Genomic DNA, 12,961 nt, shown 5'->3' with positions numbered 1-12,961 from the left:
TGTGTTCAAAATGAAGGTTGTGGCAGTGGCTGCTCTCCCAATAGCGTGGACGTACAAGCCTTGTGTCTCTTTACACCATTTCCGCTGCTTACGCGGTTGTTAAAGCGGATCAAGTAACGACAGTCCATGACGTCATACTAGTGGCGCCTCATTAGCATCGGAGAGCATGGTTCTCGGATTTCCGCGGTCTACTCGCAGATGATCCATGGCCGCTTCTGCTAGATCCAGACCTACTACAACAGGGTCCATTCCCTTTACCCCGATTTAGCGTGGCTGCGTTTGATGGGGTAGGTGTTGAAACCACATTCTTAAGACTAGAGGGCATTCCCCAGTCGGTTATACCACCCATGTTACGTGCTAGGACAGCTCATTATCACACATTTGTACGAGCTTATATTGTTTGCTGTGAGGCTCAGATGTTTCTGAAATCTTCTTTCAAGTTAGACAAAGTTTACAGATACTAAAGTGCAGGTTTCCACTTTGACAAGTTCTTTCTGCGCCGTTTGGTTCTTTGCCAACAGTGCATATGTTCCGGCAGGGTGTTACAGTTCAAACATCCGTTTATACCACCTACAGATCCATTTGGACTTGAATCTACTTTTAGATTTTGTTATAGTCCTCAAATTTGGAACCTTTACAATAAGTTTATGTTAAGTTCTCACTTAGGAACAGTTTCTCGTAGCCTTAACATCGGCAAAGGTGTTCTAAAGTAGGTACGTTTTCCGGCAATCCACCGTATTTGGTGTTTCATGATAACATTCCGCGTTCCTACCAAAGGTAGTATCCTTTTTTCATAGATTAATTATTCATGGTTCCTGCTTTCTCAGATAGTTCGGGAACTCCATCTACTTTGATTGTGATTCGTGCACTTCTCATTGTTGTACCCGAACATCACCAGTCTGTAAAACGCATACATTGTTTCATTTCAATACTGCAGTCAACAGAGGTTCGTTGGATAGATTGCGCTAACTATGCGTCATGCTTAATTGCGTACTAGTTGACAACCGCCTGCATCTACATCAGCACATTCCACGCGTTCGGTTAGAACGTCATGAGTAGCAGGTCGTGCGGCCTTCATAAATTTACTGTGCGTTTACATAATTGTCAGTGCACAAACTGCGCCTTTACAAGTATCAGGCTTTTACGGCACCAGCATCTAGCTTTGGCCGTCTACTATTACAGGTGACAAACAGCTCTCCTGCCCAAGGGGGAAACTTTGGTACGTCCCAAGAGTACTCTAGTGACCCCTAGTGGATGAAAAAGAAAATAAGATTTTGGTACTTAACGGATAAATCCTTTTCTTTGAATCCGTAGGGGGTCACTGGACGCCTACCCAGAGCAGTTTCACCTGTCTTGTGGTAGGTTCAGTATATCTTATGGTAACACATTTTCACCGGCACATTGTTGGAAGGTACGCATTTTCACATTGTTGGAAGGTACGGTGCTTATTATTTATTGTCGTGTCAACTTTACAGTTGTCCGTTATGTTATAATGTTATATGTAATTCTCCATTGTTCATCCTCTCTGTTGCTCCTATTAGTCTCAGCAAAAAAACAAAAAACAAAACACTGACGCTTCTGGGGAGTATGGAGGTGGAGGAGGGTTACATATTTAAATATTTAAATGTGTCTATTCCTGCTAACGCACCGTCCATATCCCAAGAGTACTCCAGTGACCCCTATGGATTCAAAGAAAAGGATTTACCTGGTAAGTAGCAAAATCCTATTTTTGTGCAGTCTCTGCGCAGCCCAGTGCGATGATCGGGGCTGGAGCTGTCAGAAACATTACCTCCAAACGCCACATTTGAATCTCACCAATTGACTGTCTAATTAGACAGTGTAGATCTTTTATTCAGATACCCTTCCATATATGTGTGGAATGGCCACTGTGTGCCGTGACCCACATAATCGCCCCTGTACACGTGGGTCTCCTGCATTTTAAAGATTGGAGTCCCTGCTTTTAAATTATGTGGGCCCTAGTAGATATTGTCCTCTTATCACCACACTATATTACCTTACTGTGCAGAAAATAAGAGTCTTCCATCTATAGAGGGGTGATTGTTCTGGTGATTCTATAGTTGTGAACCTATAAATAGTTTAAAATGCTCCTGCAACAGTCAGATCGGGAGGTTGCATCTTATGTTGTTTAATATTTAAATTGCCTGACCTCCTGATCCTGTAGAAGAATGTACACACTGAGCTATTTCTAGCTCATTTCTAGCTCAGTGTATGGGGGTCACAGGCTTTCACACTGATCACATTGTTTAATCTGATCATCTGACTGATCGGCATAGTGGGTACCAGCATTAAAAGATATAATCTGGCTAACATCAGACATAAAAAAAAAAAGGAAAATAAATGTTTTCACAGATGGGGGAATCTAATGCTCTGATCCCCCATCATGTGTCAAATAAAAAAGGGATCCCAACATTTAATGTAGTATTTCTCTTACGTCCTAGAGGATGCTGGGGTCCATATTAGTACCATGGGGTATAGATGGGCCCTCCAGGAGCCATTGGCACTTTAAGAGTTTAAGAGTGTGGGCTGGCTCCTCCCTCTATGCCCCTCCTACCAGACTCAGTTTAGAAAATGTGCCCGGAGGAGCCGGTCACAGCTAGGGGAGCTCTACAGAGTTCTCTTAGGAAAAAAGTTTTTTCTTCTTTCTTTTCAGAGTTTTTTATTTTACAGGGAGGCTGCTGGCGACAGCCTCCCTGCAGCGAGGGACTGGGGGGGGGGGGGATGCAGTGTCCGCCCTGCGTGGTCTTGAGCCACTGCTCCCTCTGACTGGACGTTAAGCTCCAGAGGGGTCTGATCGCGCCCCGCTGCAGGGGAACTCTCTCCCCGGCAGCCGGCCACCACCCCCTCGGGGAGCTGTAGATGTGGCGAGTGAGTCACTATCCCCCCTTGCAAGCGGGGGGACAGTGTGAAGAAGGCGGCCAGAGGGTAAGGGCTCAGCGGTACTGCGGTGCGGCGTTGGGAGGGGCGCCCTGGGCCAGCGCCGGACCCTACACTGTCCACTGCAAGTCTGTCGGGGTCTGCGGATCCAGGCCAGCACAACTCCTCCGGCCAGTATAATCTTTCAGTGAGCTGGAAGACAGCGCCATTGAGGGGGCGGAGCTTCTCCTCAGAGCGGACCCAGCAGCGTTCAGCGCCATTTTTCCTGCCTGCACTCACTACCAAGTGGATCCAGGTCCCTGCAGAGCAATCTCAAGCTATCTGTACGGTACCAAGGGGGTTGTAGAAGGGGGGGGAGGCTGTAAACAGGCTGTGTCACCTATTAAGGGACACAGTCAGGGCTGGTTGGGGACTCCCTATACCTTTAATAGCGCTGTGTGTGGGTTGGCTCCAATCTCTGTGTCTCTCTGCCATTCTTGGGGGGGAAACTCTGTCTACATAATACCCTGTATGTTTGTGGGGTGTTTGAGTGTGTGTGTGACAACATGTCTAGGGACTATGGGGCAGATGTATTAACCTGGAGAAGGCATAAGGAAGTGATAAACCAGTGATATGTGCAAGGTGATAAAGAGACCAGCCAATCAGCTCCAATATGTAAATTAACAGTTAGGATCTGATTGGCTGCTGCCTTTATCACCTTACACATGTCACTGGTTTATCACTTCCTTATGCCTTCTCCAGGTTAATACATCTGCCCCACTGTTTCATATGCCGCAGAGGATTTATCTTCCCAGGAAGACTCCATTCCATGTAATAAGGATTGCACTGTTTTAGCGCAGATCCCAGCTAGAGAGCCAGAATGGTTAGTCTCTCTGAGGGGGACTATTTCTCAGATTTGTGATAGAGTTGCTAGGACTGAGCATGCCACTCAGGTCCTCCAGTCCTCTATGGTGGTATGGTCTGATCCTGCCTCCTCGGGGTCCCCTGCGGTACATTCTCTAAAAAGTGTACTTGCAATTGTGCAGGATGACACGGACACCGACTCTGACGCTGCAGACGGTGACGGGGATGTGTTGAGGGGGACGGCATCACTTGCCAAGGGAGTGCAGTTGATGATCGAGGCTGTTAGGGATGTTTTACACATTTCAGACACAGCTCCGGAACAGGTGGAGGAGGCCTTCTTTACAGATCATAAGAAGCCCCCCCTCACCTTCCCTGCATCCAAAGAATTGAATGCTATCTTTGAAAAGGCATGGGGAAACTCCGGAAAATAAATTCCAGATTCCCATGAGGGTCTTGGTGGCTTTTCCCTTCCCTGAGGAAGATAGGAAGAGATGGGAGTCCCCGTCGATAGTCGACGCCTCTGTCTCCAGGCTGTCCAAACAGGTGGTATTACCGGTCCTGGCATCTACCGCGTTAAAGGATCAGGCAGATTGCAAGGTGGATGCTACACTGAAATCCATTTACACAGCTTCAGGGGCTATATTGCGGCCTACTACAGCCTGTGCTTGGATTGCTAAAGCTATTGCCAGGTGGTCAATCACTCTGCAGGAGGAATCGACTACGCTGGACAAAGGTGAAGTTGATTTATTTTTACGTAATATTTAGGATTCTGCAGGGTTCCTGGTGGATTCCATGAAGGACCCGGGTTCCATGCCTGCGGGGATCTCCTTCATGTCCGTCTCGGCTCGCAGAGGTATCTGGCTGCGCAACTGGTCTGCGGACGCGGAATCCAGGAAGTGTGTGGAGGGCCTGCCATACAAAGATCAGGCTCTCTTTGAGGAGACGCTGGATGAGTGGATTGCCACGGCTACCACGGGTAAAGTCTCCTTTTCTCCCCTCAGCTGCACCGGCTACGAAGAAGCCTTTTTCCTTTACCACGTCACAGTCCTTTCGGCCCGCAAGGCCTAGAAAAAATAAGCCTTCGAACACCTTCTTCAGAGGTGGTCGTGCCAAAGGAAAGAAACCTGCTCCCGCAGGTTCCCAGACCCAGAAGCCCGCTTCTGATACCCCTAAGTCCTCCGCATGACGGTGGACAGCTCGGCCTGGAGGAAGGTCAGGTGTGGGCAAGACTCCGTTAGTTCAGCCACGTCTGGGTGTCGTCTGGTCTGGACCCCTGGGTACTGGATATAGTGTCAAGAGGGTACAGACTGGAGTTTCAAGATCCCCCGCCTCACCGTTTCTTCAAGTCAGGCTTGCCAGCGCTGCTGGCAGACAGGACAGTGCTTCTGGAGGCCATCAAAAAATTGGTAGTGTCAGAGGTCATTGTTCTGGTCTCACTTCAGCAGTGGAACAGGGGTTATTGGGGGTAATTCCAAGTTGATCGCAGCAGGATTTTTTTTAGCAGTTGGGCAAAACCATGTGCACTGCAGGTGGAGCAGATATAACATGTGCAGAGAGAGTTAGATTTGGGTGGGTTATTTTGTTTCTGTGCAGGGTAAATACTGGCTGCTTTATTTTTACACTGCAATTTAGATTTCAGTTTGAACACACCCCACCCAAATCTAACTCTCTCTGCACATGTTATATCTGCCTCCCCTGCAGTGCACATGGTTTTGCCCATCTGCTAAAAAATTTCCTGCTGCGATCAACTTGGAATTACCCCCATTATTCAAACCTTTTTGTGGTACCAAAACCGGATGGTTCGGTACCGCCTTTTCTAAACTTAAAGTCTTTGAACCCTTATCTCAGGGAGTTCAAATTCAAGATGGAATCTCTGAGAGCTGTCATCTCAGGACTGACGGACGGGGAGTTCCTGGTGTCTCTGGACATTAAGAATGCTTACCTCCACATTCCCATTTGGGCGCCGCATCAAGCATATCTCCGATTTGCTCTGATGGACGATCACTATCAGTTCCAGGCGCTGCCGTTTGGCCTCTCCACAGCACCGAGGATCTTCACCAAGGTGATGGCGGAGATGATGGTTATCCGCAAACGGGGTGAACATAATTCCGTATCTGGACGATCTCCTGATCAAGGCGTCGTCCAGGGAGAGGTTGTTGCGGTCCATCGCGCTCACGACACAAATGCTCAGGAGGCATGGTTGAATCCTAAACCTTCCAAAGTCTCATCTGGAACCGACAAGGCGGCTGTCTTTCCTGGGAATGATCCTCGACACGGAAGTGCAGAGGGTATTTCTCCCGGTAGAGAAAGCGTTGGTGATTCAAGCAATGGTCTGGGATGTCCTAAGGCCTACCCGGTTCATCAATGCATACGCATTATACCCGATATCGGTTCATCAATGCATACGCCTTCTGGGGAAGATATTTGCCGCCTACGAGGCTCTGCAGTATGGCAGGTTTCATGCTCATCTTTTTCAGCTGGACCTATTGGACCAGTGGTCGGGCTCTCACCTACACATGCACAAGAGGATACGCCTGTCTCCGAAAGCCAGGATTTCACTCCTCTGGTGGCTGCAACTTCCGCACCTTCTGGAAGGCCGAAGGTTCGGTATTCAGGACTGGATCTTTTTAACCACGGATGCAAGTCTAAGAGGTTGGGGAGCAGTCGCTCTAGGGGAAACCTTCCAAGGAAGGTGGTCGAATCAAGAATCGCTTCTCCCAATAAACATCCTGGAGCTAAGGGCCGTGTACAACGCCATTCTGCAAGCAGCACACCTTCTACAGGATCGGGCCGTTCAGGTGCAGTCGGACAACGTAACCACAGTGGCCTACATAAACCGACAAGGCGGAACGAAGAGCAGGGCTGCCATGTCAGAGGTGTCAAGAATCCTCCTCTGGGCAGGTAGCGATGTTGGCGATCTTCATTCCGGAAGTAGACAACTGGGAAGCAGACTTCCTCAGCAGACACCATCTCCATCCAGGGAGTGGGGCCTCCATCCGGAGGTGTTCGAGGAGGTAACCGGTTTCTGGTGGGTTCCTCAAATAGACATGATGGCTTCCCGCCTCAACAAGAAGCTGGGGAGGTACTGTTCCAGGTCAAGTGACCCGCAAGCAGTGGCGGTGGACGCACTGGTAACACTGTGGGTGTTCCAGTCAGTGTATGTGTTCCCTCCACTTCCTCTGATTCCAAAGGTCCTTCAGCTGGTAAGAAGAACAAAGGTTCTGGCAATCCTCATTGCTCCGTACTGGCCACGGAGGTCTTGGTATGTGGATCTGCTGGATCTTCTGCTGGAAGATCCAAGGCCCTTACCTCTTCGGGAGGATCTGCTGTTGCAGAGGCCGTTCGCCCTTTCAGAACTTAACACGGCTACGTTTGAGGGCATGGCGGTTTAACGCCAGATCTTAGCTTGGAAAGGTATTCCGAGTGAGGTCATTCCTACCCTGATTCAGGCTAGGAAGGGGGTGACGTCTAAACATTACCACCGTATTTGGAAGAAATATGTTTCTTGGTGTGAAGCCAGGAAGTTTCCTGCAGTGGAGTTTCAACTTGGACGTTTTCTCCTTTTCCTGCAGGCAGGTGTGGATATGGGCCTGAGATTGGGATCCATTAAGGTCCAGCTCTCTGCTTTGTCCATCTTCTCTCAAAAACAATTAGCTGTCCTCCCTGAGGTTCAGACCTTTTTGAAAGGGGTTCTGCACATTCAGCCTCCCTTTGTGGCGCCCACGGCACCCTGGGATCTAGATGTGGTGTTGCAGTTCCTTTCAGTTTCCCACGTGGAAGGCGGTCACTCTGTTGGCCTTGGCTTCTGCTGGACGCGTGTCTGATTTGGGGGCTTTATCTTGCAAAAGTCCTTATCTGATCTTCCATGAAGACAGGGCGGAGCTCAGGACTCGTCCACAGTGCCTGCCTAAGGTTGTATCGGCTTTCCATATCAACCAACCTATTGTGGTGCCAGTGGCTACTGAATCCTCTATTGCTTCAAAGGCCTTGGATGTTGTACGGGCTTTGAAGATTTATGTGAAGAGGACTGCTAGTCATAGGAAATCTGACTCTGTTTGTCCTCTATGATCCCAAGAAAATTGGGTGTCCTGCTTCTAAGCAGTCGATTTCGTGCGGGATCAGGTTCACTATCCAGCATGCGTATTCTACGACAGGATTGCCGTGTCCGAAATCGGTTAAGGCCCGCTCTACTCGTAAAGTGGGTTCTTCCTGTGCGGCTGCCCGGGGTGTCTCGACCTTACAGCTGTGCCGAGCTGCTACTTGGTCTGGTTCGAACACGTTTGCTAAATTTTACAAGTTCGATACTTTGGCCTCTGATGACCTCAATTTGGTCAAGCAGTATTGTAGGAGCCTCCGCGCTTTCCCTCCCGTACTGGGAGCTTTGGTACATTCCCATGGTACTAATATGGACCCCAGCATCCTCTATGACGTAAGAGAAAATAGGATTTTAATTACCTGCCGGTAAATCCTTTTCTCGTAGTCCGTAGAGGATGCTGGGCGCCCGCCCAGCGCTTCGTTTTCCTGCCTTGGGTTTATGGTTCAGTGTTACCTGGTTCCTAGGTAAGTTCTGCGTTAATTATGTTTCAGCTGTTGCTGAGTTGTTCCGGCATGTTGGCTGGATTCTCATGTTTTTGTGGGCTGGTATGAATCTCGCCACTATCTGTGTAATTCCTTCTCTCGAAGTATGTCGTCTCTTCGGGCACAGTTTCTAGTCAATCTTAAACTCTTATGTTGTATTACTCAAATCCACTGTATTATGTGCATTGTTTTTGATATCTGTAAAGCGCCTTGAGTCCTGTTGGAGAAAGAGCGCTATATAAATAAAATTATTATTAATAATAATAAAGTGCCAATGACTCCTGGTGGACCCGTCTATACCCCATGGTACTAATATGGACCCCATCATCCTCTACGGACTACGAGAAAAGGATTTACCGGCAGGTAATTAAAATCCTATAATTTTGTAGTGTAAAAAAATGACTGGACTTGTGGAGCCATCATATTATTCCTATACATTAAAAACATTTAAATAAAGATCAGGGGGGAAAAAGGCAATATAAAGTACAGATTTTTGTTGTGGGGCCTTTTTTTAAAAATTTTTTCCTTTCCTTTGGGCAGATGTCTTAATTATAATACACATTTTCTTTTTGTTAACTTTCTTGAAATGTCCAGAAAAAGACATAATTTTTGGCCATTTTTTATTACATTTTAGTTTACGTATTGAAGGATCAAAACTACTAATAGTTTGCTTATGAAAATTCTAAATCTTCTGAAAGAAATAAAAAAACAAGGTATACTGTATATAGTGTGGGTACTTGGAGGGTAACTAGCGCAAACCTACTGTATATAAACAGGGGCTTAGCTCAACGGTAGGAAAACCCCTCCACAGCGAGGTTGTTACAAATTAATTTTTTTCAGTGTTTTAATTGCACATTGGAGCAGACATAAAAAAGTTAATAATTTTTTTTTTTTAAATGAAGAGCTTATTACTAATGGTTAAATGTTGTGCCTAGTGTCGACCATATGCTGTTCTGTACACAACCACACACTGCCAATAAACTTTAATAGAAAGAGCTTGAGTAAGTACACTGTTAATCAATTCCTCCTTCTAGGAATTACTCTAGCTTTGGGGCAGAGACAGTGAGAGAAGTACGCTCACACATCTGAGTAATTGTAGCAGGTTCCTCTTATTAAAATTCCTGTGGGACAAAATTACAGTTACATGCCAAATTTATTTATTTCAAGATAATTATGTACATACAATAAGTGGTGTGTGTGTGTGTGTGTATGTGTATATGTATGTATATATATATATATATATATATATATATATATATATATATATATATATATAAAAACTTTTTTTTGGTGTTAGATGCTTTTATTTTATTGGTTATTACTAGTGATGAGCGGATTCGGTTTTACTCGGTTTTACTCGGTTTTCAAAACCGAATCTTATTGACTCACTGATGTCACGTGTTTTGGATAGCCAATAAGATTCGGTTTTTTAGAACCGAGTAAAACCGAATCCGCTCATCACTGGTTATTACATGCCTCGAATTGTGCTTTCCGATATAACTGCAGTTTGAAAATGTAAATAGCTAAATGTAAAGGGAGATTCACAATTCTATATACCTCGCAGTTTGGGTGGTATCCTATACGCAACAGTACTTTATCACTGCTAATAGGATCGCCGGGGGCCATTCTATAAGCCTCGATGCCGGCATCTTTTTCCCCCCATGGGGAGCTGAAGCATAATTTGCGATAGGGTGCTGCCAGAGCCGCGATAACACGTGGGATCCGGGACTTATGCCGTGTGTTCGTGCAATCACTGGTCCAATTTTGGCCAATAAAAATTAGCTTTAATTGGATACCGTAATTATGACCATCTGTTGTTAATCGCGATATATGGCTGTTTTGATTGTTCAAAATCGCATCAGGGCTAATAGGATGCTGCCCTATCTGTAAAATTAAGGGCACAAATCGAGGGCTATGTTTTCCAAGACATTTAGAAGTCGACATGGTCACTAGGTCGACATGGAAAAAGGTCGACATGCGTTTTAAAAAAAATAAAAAATTTTTTTATTTTACTTTTTCATACTTTATGATCCACGTGGACTATGATTAGGAATAGTAACCTGTGCCGACCTTTTTCATGTCTAATGGCCATGTCGACCTAGTGCCTAATGACTCATACTCGTATACCGGGGGTCGTTAGGGGCAAACTAGGTGCACACTACTCACTGATTGGGAGCATTGAAAATTAGGCAATGGTCTATGAAAGATGCAGAAAACACATCACTGAACAATATCTAAGAATTTGTAACATCTTGAGAAAGAAAGAAGCCACTAGTGTATTTGGCAAATCAGGATGACTGTAGGCTGAGAAAAACATCTGCAGTTGATGACAGCAAAACAACTGTTAAGAAGAAATAAATAAAACTCACTGCAATCCCTAACAACTCTCACAGTGCAGGGAAGAAGTTTCTATTGCCCACGGAAGGCTTTGACAATGCAATAATAAAAGTTGCCCAGCAAAATCCAAACTTTTCACTAGCATAAAAAATACTGAGGACCGCATGTAAAATGCTAAAGAGTACAAACGTAACATAAACCCTGTAAAGGGATGATAATGTGGAAGCTGTTAGACTATTTGTGGTCATTCTAAGTTGATTGCTAGCTGCATTTGTGCGCAGCGCAGCGATCAGGCTAAAAAAACGTCTGTTCTGCGTATGCTGGGCAATGCGCACGTGCGTCGTACTATTACAACGAACGATGTCGTTTCACACAAGGTCTAGCAAAGCTTTTCAGTCGCACTGCTGGCCGCAGAATGAATGACAGGAAGAGGGCGTTTCTGGATGTCAACTGACCGTTTTCTGGGAGTGTACGGAAAAACGCTGGCGTGGCTGGGCGAACGCAGGACGGGTTTGTGACGTCAAAACAGGAACTGAACAGTCTGAAGTCATCGCAAGCGCTGACTAGGTTTTGAGCTACTCTGAAACTCCACAAAAAAACTTTGTAGCCGCTCTGCGATCCATTCGTTCGCATTTCTGCTAATCTAAAATACACTCCTTGTGGGCGGCGGCATAGCTTTTGCACGGCTGCTAAAAACTGCTAGCGCGCGATCAACTCTGAATGACCACCATTGTTCTGTAAGTTCAGTCTCTTTGTAAATGAGGACAGATGTACACACTTGGGGAATGCTGTATTCACTGTGCACCACATTGAAACTCCTATTCTGTTTCTTTTTTTTGGTACTTAGCAAGAGACTACATAAGCGGTTCCCAAACTTTTTTTAATCACGGCGCCGTAAAGTTTCAGAATTTCTTTCACGTCCAAATGATTCTCATTGAGAGCTTTAGAAAGAAATATTAAATTAAGTAAATTGTGTTTATATGTCATCCTTAGGGTCAGTTATGTGATGAGGGACAGGATTCGCTTCTGTTTGTCTACATCAGACATGTCCAAACTGCGGCCCTCCAGCTGTTGTGAAACTACATATCCCAGCATGCCCTGACACGGTTTTGCTGTCAGTGAATGCTAAAGCTGTGTCAGGGCATGCTGGGATGTGTAGTTTCTCAACAGCTGGATGGCCGCAGTTTGGACATGCCTGGTCTACATGTTTTATGATTGACAGCCACCAGTACAGGTTTTGCCTATTACATTGACAATAAATAATTTGAAATGGACTGTCCTAGACCACCAATCCATGGCACACCGTTTGAGAACCACTGGACTTATTGGCCGCATTCACAGTTACTAACAAATCCCACTAATGGGAATAAATACTATGCAGTTGTTAAAGTGTCGACAGTTATGATGTCATAATTGTTAAAATGTTGATAGGAAACGTAGAAATGCTGACATTATTGTTAGCCTGCTGTAGACGCTTAATGTTATTTTGTGAGTAGGGAAGAGATCAGGATTAGGCATTAGAGGGACCAATTCAAGTATTGCAATGCGTCTGGTGTGCACAGCCGCCAGTGCTGACATTACTCTTATGTTGCTCCGTCTTTTTGACGGGCTGATAACTAATAGGGTAATAATACTTACCAGGACACTGGAGGATTGGCGGTCTGAGCCAGAGGTGACGGTCGAATGGCCCAGGACATGGAAGACGCTGCTGGATCCGCCAGGAGAAGGTAAGAACCCTGCTGGGCCACCAGGTACCATGTATGTCGACATTACAACATGTTGACATTTCATGAATGTCTACATGATGAATGTCAACATGATCAATGTTGACTTTATGACCATGTTGACATATAGTACACCTAGTTCAAATAGGTTAATGCTAATAGGAGAATAAAGGAATTGTCTGATTTTAGTCCAGCGAGGTCCAAAGTGGTAAGCAGATATAAAGGAGAAAAGTTTCCCTTAGACTAGAGCATTTTGTCCAGTACGCTATGCATTCAGGTACAGCTGTGTTCTCATACACCTATCTTTCTCTTACGTCCTAGAGGATACTGGGGTCCATTTAGTACCATGGGGCATAGATGGGTCCACTAGGAGCCATGGGCACTTTAAGAATTTGATAGTGTTGGCTGGCTCCTCCCTCTATGCCCCTCCCACCAGACTCTGTTTCGAAAATGTGCCCGGAGGAGCCGGTCACGCTGAAGGAGGCAACTGAAGAGTTTCCTGCATTTATTTTCTATGTTTCTTATTATCAGGCAGGGCTGGTTGGCACCCGCATATCTGCTTCGTGGGACTTAGGGGGTGGAGG

General features: G+C 45.9%; 1 protein-coding gene across 14 annotated transcripts in view; it reads left to right on the top strand.

Moving 5' to 3' along the window:
• Positions 1-12,961, top strand: part of JADE2 (jade family PHD finger 2) — a 1,261,323-nt gene that overhangs the window by 192,664 nt on the left and 1,055,698 nt on the right. For 3 of the 14 annotated variants that reach the window (XM_063928277.1, XM_063928272.1, XM_063928282.1), the window contains one exon: positions 12,295-12,380. The exons of the other annotated variants lie outside the window; for them this stretch is intronic. The gene's annotated coding sequence lies outside the window, so the exon portion shown is untranslated. The remainder of the gene's footprint in view (positions 1-12,294; positions 12,381-12,961) is intronic. 14 annotated transcript variants of the gene reach the window in all.

The sequence above is a fragment of the Pseudophryne corroboree genome, chromosome 6 (genome assembly GCF_028390025.1).
Source record: "Pseudophryne corroboree isolate aPseCor3 chromosome 6, aPseCor3.hap2, whole genome shotgun sequence".
Classification (NCBI taxonomy): Eukaryota; Metazoa; Chordata; class Amphibia; order Anura; family Myobatrachidae; genus Pseudophryne; species Pseudophryne corroboree.
Note: the sequence above shows the minus strand (reverse complement) of the source record. Positions and strands in the feature narration are given on the sequence as shown.